This window comes from Girardinichthys multiradiatus, chromosome 10, assembly GCF_021462225.1.
Source record: "Girardinichthys multiradiatus isolate DD_20200921_A chromosome 10, DD_fGirMul_XY1, whole genome shotgun sequence".
NCBI classification, from domain to species: domain Eukaryota; kingdom Metazoa; phylum Chordata; class Actinopteri; order Cyprinodontiformes; family Goodeidae; genus Girardinichthys; species Girardinichthys multiradiatus.
In genome coordinates, this window is record NC_061803.1 from 35,211,768 (window position 1) to 35,221,365 (window position 9,598).

General features: G+C 43.7%; 1 long non-coding RNA gene across 1 annotated transcript; it reads left to right on the forward strand.

Moving 5' to 3' along the window:
- The first annotated feature begins 4,921 nt into the window (after nucleotides 1–4,921).
- On the forward strand, nucleotides 4,922–8,402 carry LOC124875655. Its single transcript, XR_007040093.1, has 2 exons — nucleotides 4,922–5,266; nucleotides 8,016–8,402. It is a non-coding gene; the product is annotated as an uncharacterized LOC124875655 (long non-coding RNA).
- The last annotated feature ends 1,196 nt before the right edge of the window (nucleotides 8,403–9,598 follow it).

The following is a 9,598-nucleotide window of genomic DNA, read 5'->3' on the forward strand; positions in this document are numbered from 1 at the left end:
AGTGTGGTTTTGCATATGGGTAAAACAGTTATCTAAAGATATGACAGAACACTCAGGCCAAATTGACCCTGCAGAACCACTCAGGAGGGAATTGGCCGATGAACAACTTGCAGCTTTTAATCAGTGTTCAGAACATATGGCAGGGCTTCTGCAAAATCTACAGCCTGTTTAGGGCTCCCCGCCAACAGAGGGCGCTGCAACAACTCCAACTCCTCAGTTTTCGAACTTCCGTTATGTTACTACCCCCAACCCGGAAAAGTTCTCTGGAGACGTGAGTTGTGGAGGCTTTCTGTTGCAGTGTTTTTTTAGTGTTCAATCGTTCACCTCATTCTTTCCCTCACGAGGATTCTAAGATTTCCTACATTCTGGGTTTGTTAACGGGGAAGGCCTTGCAGTGGGCAGAAAGCTAGATTTAAAGATCCGACCCGTTTTAGTTGTACATACAAAGACTTTATTGACGAGTTCAGATTAATCTTTTCTGAAGAATCGGACTGAACAGGGCTATCATGTCGCTTGTGGAATTTGAAACAGGGTTCGAAATCAGTCTCTCTACAGAGTTCCGTAAAGGCTGCGTTCTTCCAAGCCCCGAACGAGTCTGATGGACCAGTCTTCTGTTTACTCAGATCCCCGCTTGACTCTCCCAGCCACGATTCAGTTTCAGAACTCCTCATTCAGCCTGACTGCCCTCATAGATTCGGGCTGTGAACGGGACTTAATTGACCAGGGACTAGTGGATCATTTCAAGACTGAAACCAAGGAATTATCTACGCCTTTGAAGGCTTTAGCCTTAGATGGAGGGGAGCTGCCTAGGATCACTCACCGAATCAAACCTATCCAGCTTGTTATTTCAGGTAACCACCGTGAAACGATATCCTTATATGTTTTTCCCATTTCTCACACTTCAATTGTGCTGGGTTAGAGCTGGTTGAGGCTGCACAACCCTCATCTCGACTGGACTAAGGCTAACATCCTATCTTGGTCCTCTAACTGTCTCTCCTTTTGCCTGCAGTCAGCTGATCCTCACAGCGCTGCGCCGACCGATCCCGAAGAGGCGGTTCCCAGCGAACTATCAGGTGTGCCGCCTGAATATCACGATCTGAAGTTAGTGTTTAGTAAACAACATGCCCTGTCTGTTCCACCTCATCGCCCCTATGACTGCGCCATTGACTTACTTCCTGGATCTCCTCTGACCGCTAGTAGGTTGTATCACATATCCCGCCCAGAAGGTCAGGCTTTGGAAGATTATATCACAAAATCTCTAGCTGCTGGCCTTATCAGACACTTCTTGTCAACCTTGGGGGCTGGATTTTTCTTTGTTAGCAAAAAGGATGGGTCATTACGACCCTGCATAGACTACGGGGGGCTAAACTTAATAACTATCAAAAACAAGTACCCTCTGCCACTCATCTCCTCAGTTTTCGAGCCAGTTCAGGGGGTGACTATATTCTCCAAACTAGATCTACGTAATGCATATCACCTTGTCCATATTAGGCAAGGAGATGAGTGGAAAACGGCGTTTAAGACCCCATTCGGTCACTATGAATATTTAGTAATGCCCTTTGGGCTGTGTAACGCACCAGCAGTGTTCCAAGCGCTTGTTAATGATGTCCTACTGGACTTTCTGAACATTTTTGTTTTTGCATACCTTGACGATATTCTCATCTATTCTAAAGATTTAGCTGAACACCAAAAACAGGTCCGTCTGGTTTTACAGCGGCTACTAGAAAACAGGTAATTTATCAAAGCAGAGAAGTGCAAGTTCCACAGATCATCCGTCTCCTTCCTGGGATTTATTCTCAGGGGGGGACAGCTGTGTTCTGACCCAGCAAAGATAAAAGCCATGCTTGAATGGCCTGTACCAGACTCACAAAAACAGCTTCAGCGATTCTTAGGTTTTGCCAACTTTTACCGTCGCTTTATTAAGGACTTTAGCTGAACTGCAGCTCCCCTCACCAGCCTCACCTCTACAAAGGTCACCTTCTCCTGGACTCCTGAGGCCAATGAAGCCTTTGTGGCCTTGAAGGAAAAGTTTGCACTCGCACCCATCCTTCTCCAACCCGACCCATCCAGACAATTCATCCTGGAGGTGGACGCTTCGGACTCTGGGATGGGTGCAGTCCTGTCTCAGCGGTCCGGTGAGGACAGCAGACTTCACCCTTGTGCTTACTTCTCCCGCAGGTTTACGCCCACAGAGAGAAACTATGATGTGGGGAACCGGGAGCTGCTGGCCATTAAACTCGCCTTGGAGGACTGGCGTTACTGGCTGGAGGGTGCGGAACATCCGGTCCTGGTCTGGACGGACCATAAAAACTTGTCCTACCTACAGTCGGCTAAGCGCCGGAACTCCCATCAATCCCGCTGGTCATTGTTCTTCTCCCGTTTCAACCTCACCATCTCTTATCGCCCCGGCTCAAAGAACATTAAGCCCGATGCCTTGTTCCGTCAGTTTTAACCCGACGAGTCCACTGAGTCACCAGCACTCATCCTACCACCTAGCTGTAAGATCGGGGCACTGACATGGGAGGTCGAGAACATGGTCCATCAGGCACTGCGCACATACCCTGGACCTGGTAATGGCCCCCAAAATAAGACGTATGTCCCAGTTTCTGTTCGTTCTCGTCTTATACACTGGTTCCACACGTCAAAGTTCTCAGCTCATCCTGGGTCTACGCGTACCATTGCCCTGATTTCTTGCCGATTTTGGTGGCCATCACTTCATAAGGACATCAAGGAGTTTGTGGGAGCATGTGTCAGCTGTGCACAAAATAAGCCTTCCCATCATCCACCTGCCAGGTTGCTGCAACCTCTGGCCATACCCAAACGTCCCTGGTCGCACGTGGCTCTGAATTACGTCACTGGACTGCCTCCATCCCGAGGTATGACTACCATCCTAGGTATTGTGGAAAGATTTTCCAAGGCCTGTCACTTAATTGCTCTCAAGAAGCTTCTTTCTGCCTTTCAGACCGCTCAGCTCATGATCAAACATGTTTTTTGTCTACATGGGATCCCACAGGAGATTTTGTCTGACCGCAGCCCAAAATTTACCTCACAGGTATGGAAGCAGTTTTGTCTAGCACTTCATGCTAATGTCTCTCTCACTTCATGATACCACCCCCAGTCCAATGGCAAGACTGAAAGAATGAATCAAGAATTGGAATCCATACTTCTGTGTCTGACTTCTACCAACCCCTCTGCCTGGAGTGAGTACCTACCATGGACCGAGTATGCTCATAATGCACATGTTACTGCTGCCACTGGGTTGTCTCCTTTTGAAATGTCTCTGGGTTACCGGCCTCCGCTGTTCCCGGCCGATGAAGCAGACATCTCAGTCACATCTGTCCAGCACCACATTCGCTGCTGTTTTGAGGGTCTGGTCCAACACTGTATCTCCCCTGCAACGGACCGTGGAACAAAACCGCCGTTACGCGGATCGGCATAGGACCCCAGCTCCCCAGTACTCTCCAGGTCAGAAGGTCTGGCTTTCCTCTCGGGATGTCCCACTGAAGTGTGTCTCTAAGAAGCTCGCCCCACGGTTCATTGGTCCTTATGAGATTGCAGCTGTCATCAGTCCCACTGCTGTTCGTCTCTGCTTCCCCCATCCATGCGAATTCACTTCACCTTTCATGTGTCTCAGATTAAACGAAGTCGTTAAAGGGGAGTACTGTTAAGGTGGAACTGTTGGGGTTTGGGAGTGTGGGTGCTCTCGTTCCTCTATGGACCACCAGATGTCACCATGGAGTATGGAGCAGTGGATCCTGTGACAGGTGTTTCAGAAATACAGCTGATTGTGCCTGCCTGGGGAGGCTTATAGAGGAGCCTGCTGCCAGTCATTTGATGCCTGAGTGTTTTGCCAATGCGGTAAACTTCAAGCCTCAAGTTTGCTTGACATCTTTGTTAAGGAAGACTTAACTTGTGTTTTTTCCCTGCTTCAGATTCTAGGACCTGTGAGGACTCTCTGGTTCCATGTTCCTGGCTGCGGCTTGGCTCCTTACCTCCGAAACCTGTCTTCCTGTGAGTGAAGCATGTCTGCCTTTGTTTAAGCGCTGTTCCTACGTGCTCCGGGACACTCCTTCAACTCCCACTTTTGGATCATCACAAGACAAGTAAGCAAGCTTGAAACAAAATAAGGAATTCAGCGTATGATCTGAGTTAACCTGCCTGCACTCTTCTTCCCAGAACTGAGAACCTTGTCATCAACCTGAGCTACCCCGACTACGGTGTATTTCTAAACTTGACCAGCCTAAATAAAACTGTTAAAGTGCTTTAGTCTCCTGAGTGTGGTTTTGCATGTGGGTAAAACAGTTATCTAAAGATATGACAGTAACAGAGTAGACAGGGGTTAATTTAAATGCATGCCACACTTTCTAGATTTTGTCTTGGAAAAAATTTTAAAAAAACATGGATTATTTTCCTTCCTCTTCACAATTACACTCTACTTGATGTTGATCTGTCATATAAAAGTTTGTGTCTCCTCTCAGTTTGTTATTGATCGATAATACATGAATGGAAAGGTATGGAATTAGATCTGGATAAACTTCAGTCTTCTGATTCATTTTTAGAATAAAACAAGCATCTCATTCTGACATGGTAAACCAAAACCAAAATGAACATTCCCCTACCACAAAAAGCAGAGCCAAGACCCCAAGGAACACATACGTCACAGTGTGTGGTGGTGAAGGACCAAAGAGGCAACAGAATATCGGCAGGCACAGGTGGATATAGTTCAATGAAACACTTGCAGACACTGAGGTGTGTGTGTGTGTGTGTGTTTGAAAACCTAACAACATGAACATTAGCGTTCAGCACAATTAGGGGTCAGAATTTCATCTCTATTACATGCAAAAACCTAATTTTCCTAGAGATATAATTTGCAGAAATGTTTATGCAAAGAAAAAAAAATCGAGGCTTGCAATGTCCAGTCAAAAACAGTTTATCCAAATAGTTTTCCACATTCCTCCCATTTCTGTTTTTTTTTTTCCTTGAAAGATATGCTTTCCTCCTTCCCTTCTCTCCCTTTTTTACATGCCTACCCCGCCTCTGCTTGTTCTGCCTTCCTCTTCTTTTCTTCTGCTCTCATCGAAATTCCGCTGTGTAATTCCCTCTCTGAGGACACCCATTGATCTCTCCCCTTCCTGCACCATTTGAGAAAATGCAGGGCGGGCAAAGCTTGGATTCTGAAACGTCAGAAAAGAGAGCAGCAGAGGAGGAGGACGGAGAAGGACGACACAGGCAAACTGAAGAACGAGGGAAAGAAAAAAGAAAAAAGGTGGGGGATAAAGAAGTGGAGGAAGGGGAGGCACACACACACACACAGACACACACACGCACACACACTCCTCCTCTGTCTATAGATGGTGGAAAAGAAAAGACACGGGCTTTCCTTGTGATTGCATCTTCCGCCCCTTTTTTTGAAGCACAGAGAGACAAGAGAGCAGCTATTTACTGGAGCCCACACATAATGGCCACTTTTATTTACTTTCATCCATTTAGCCTCTGCCAAGTACTTTCCAGCATGGGGGGCCAAAAACAGAAGCCCTAGGTGTTTTACAAAGTACCAAACTCCCCTTCTCCTCCTCCTTCTCTATGTGTATGTAAATGTTCTCTCTTTATTTGCAGAAATGTTACCACCAACCTTCCAGAAAGCAAGAATCTAAAGCTGAGGTGATCTATATCCCCCACCTACCACCCACCTACCGACTCCTCATTCAAGTTTTTTTTTTTTACATATGACCTGCTTTTAAAATCTCCTTCAGGCCAGACCCCATCAACACACACTCATGCAGAGCCCCGGCCTGACTTTAAAAAGGTCAGCGGTGCCATTCAGCCGGTGACGGAGCTGACCCTGTGTCTCGAGGCGGGACTACAACCAACTGTCCTCTTGATTCCCTGCTGACCTTTAAGGGAGTCTCATTGCTACCAGACCGCAGGAAAATTAGGCTGCCGCTACAGAATTCCCTTCCTGTTATCTGCAAATGACAGTCCTACTTATAGAATTAGCAAATGACATCCTTTCAGTTTCTTGTAGTCAAACTAAAAGTAAGAAACAGCATAAGATTCCCTATCTATCTATCTATCTATCTATCTATCTATCTATCTATCTATCTATCTATCTATCTATCTATCTATCTATCTATCTATCTATCTATCTATCTATCTATCTATCTATCTATCTATCTATCTATCTATCTATCTATCTATCTATCTATCTATCTATCTATCTATCTATCTATCTATCTATCTATCTATCTATCTATCTATCTATCTATCTATCTATCTATCTATCTATCTATCTATCTATCTATCTATCTATCTATCTATCTATCTATCTATCTATCTATCTATCTATCTATCTATCTATCTATCTATCTATCTATCTATCTATCTATCTATCTATCTATCTATCTATCTATCTATCTATCTATCTATCTATCTATCTATCTATCTATCTATCTATCTATCTATCTATCTATCTATCTATCTATCTATCTATCTATCTATCTATCTATCTATCTATCTATCTATCTATCTATCTATCTATCTATCTATCTATCTATCCTCACCTCACCTGGTTGCCACCATACAAGCTTGACACCATCTGAACACAAGTTTATCTTGGTCTTATCAGACCACAGGGCATGGTTCCAATAATGTCCTTATTCTGCTTAAACCGCTGTATGGTCCTGGTCACCATGCTCCAGCTCAGTTTCAGGGTGTTGGCAATCTTCTTATAGCCTAGACAATCTTTCTGTAGAGAAACAGTCTTTTTTTCAGATCCTCAGAGAGTTGTTGGCCATGAGGCTCCATGTTGAACTTCCAGTGACCAGCATCAGTGAGTGTGAGAATGATAAGATCAAACTGAACACACCTGCTTCCCATTCACACTTGAGACCTTGTAACACTAACGAGTCACATGACACCGGGGATGCAAAATGGCTAATTTTGCACAATTTGGACATTTTCACTTAGGGGTGTATTACTTTTGTTTCCAGCGGTTTAAACATTAATGGCTGTGTGCTGAGTTCTTTTGAGGGGAGAGCAGATTTAAACAGTTATAAAAGCTTTATACTGACTACTTTATATGGTATAAAAGGGTCACATCTGCAGTGTTGTCCCACGAAAAGATTTAATGAAATATTTACAGAAATCTGAGGGGTGTATGCACTTTTATGAGATACTGTATCTGTGACAAATTGCCTAAATTATTAAACAGAAAAAATAACTGAAAAAGACCTGAAAAATAAATAATGACATTTTGCACAAAGTTGACACCATGAAACATTGTGTGCTGCATGGATTCAGGGAATTATGAGCAAATCTTCGTTATGGTTTTTTTTATTGACCAGGCAGCAAAATATATGCATGTGAAACCCTTTCAACAATTAACTGAAATTTATGCATTTTTTGTTATTTATTTTTATATTTAATTTTTATTTAATTAATGTTATTTGAGTTTTTATTGACTTTTCTTACTAAGATACTATGTAAATAATGGTTATTATAACTGTTGCCGACTCTGCTTTAATTGTGCAGTTAAAAACCACAAACATAAAACAGCCCTGTAACCTGAGGGGTTTCGATGTGTTGTATTTTATTTTATTTATCAAACAACACCTTCACTAAGTTTCAATGTAAACAATTATTTGAAATGTCATGATTTTTTTTTGCAAAAAAAAGTCTGTATACTTTTTTTATTATCTTTATTTTTAGCTGACGTTGCCTTTATTATGCAGTTAAACAACAAAAGTCCCTTCAGTTAAGTTTATTTTATTTTTATTTATTTGTTTATCTATCTTCACTAATATATCCTGTAAATACTGTAGGAATGAAAGTCCTACAGTATTTACAGGATATATTAGTGAATACTGTAGGAATGAAAGTCCCTGACATTTCTTTCTTTGCTGATGCTGCCTTTATTATCCAGAAACAAAAGTAGAGCAGCTTGTTCTACCTGGGGATTCGGCCTAACGCTCCCTCTGGATTTTTGATGTAATGTAAGACTTCTTTCTGTTTTTCAGATCATATCTCCTCCCCGTATCTCGATGCTCGTGGACTCATCAGACTCCTCACCTTGTGAAACTGCATCTGGTGTGTGACTGATCATCTGGCTCTTGTGCCACGCTTGTTTTCACTCTGCAAAAAGAGAAGCCATTTTCTCTCAAATGAAGCTCACAAGGGCCCGTTCACAAGACAGAGGACAGAGCAGCTTGTGTGTGTACGTATGTGCGGGGGGGGGGGGTTCTCTCTTCCCTTTCCTGTCTCATTGTTCCATGTGTGTGTGTGTGTGTGTGTGTGTGTGTGTGCTGACAGTAAGTATAGTGACGGATGCCCCTCTTCCCTCATTCTTGATGCCTTTAGTGAGGCGGACTCCCGCATTAAAAAACAAATAAACTGCCACATAAAGATCATCGCTCATTTCTTCTCAACTCGCTCAGTTTACACAGACACACATACAGGTCACAAACTCGCTTTAAAGGAATCCTGTGTTTTCTACATTACAATTGCAAACCACACACACACACACACAAACACACGTGTGCACCAGAGGCTAACATCTGTAAGGGATTTGTACAGTGACATGATGGCCAATAATAAATAATGTAAACATTTGAAACTCATTTCAGTCCCCCTCTGGGTGACCCTAAACCAGGTCAGAGGAGTGTGTGTTTTGGAGGGGAAAGGAAGAGGCTGAATACATGTTGCCTCAATCCATGATTCATTTCTGGTTGCAATCAGATGAATCCCAAAATCCCACAGGTGTTCCCAATTCCCATTTTACTGCAAGTGTCCCCGCTCTCACCCTTCACCGTTTCCCCTTACAGGATAAAAACACACATTCGATCAAATCTCACCTGTTCATATGGAACCTTTAATGGTTCCAGTCAAAGAGACTCAGCTAAAAAACATCGCTGTGGTTTAAACTGCCACCAGCAGGGGAGGCTGTGGCACAGCCTTCAAAGCTTGACTCCATTATACAAAACCAGCTGATGTTGCTGGTCAGAGGTCAGCAGACAGACTCAGAAACGCACCAGACATTCCAGCTCAGCTGATTAGGAATTTAACAGAGGAGAAACAAACCTGAGGATGGGGGGTTGGTGTGAAGTCAGTGCTGGTGGTTGGAGTTTACACTGACGGAGGATATGACTCCTTATCTGTCCGCCTCCTCCTCTAGCCTCTGACCTCTGGCTCCTCCTCCTCTTCTTCTTTTTAGGACAGCCTGCTGCATATTTTGCTGTTGTCATGGCAGCAGAGGTTTGTTTGAGACCTCAACGAGATCATCTGTTATGTCACCTGACCTGAAGCTGAACCTCCACACACACACACACACACACACACACACACACACACACACACACACACACACACACCCACACACACCCACCACACACACACACCTCTGGAGCGATGTCATCTCAAAGGGGTCCATTTTTTAAATTAGGCGCCATCTCCTTACTCCTGATGCTCTATGTGTGTGTGTGAGTATGTGTGTGATTTTGTTTTAATGGGTGTGTGCTGAACATGCAGTGCCTTGTCAAAAACATTCATATCTGTTGAACATATTCACATGTAATAACCATGCAGGAGATGCATGTTTTTCAAA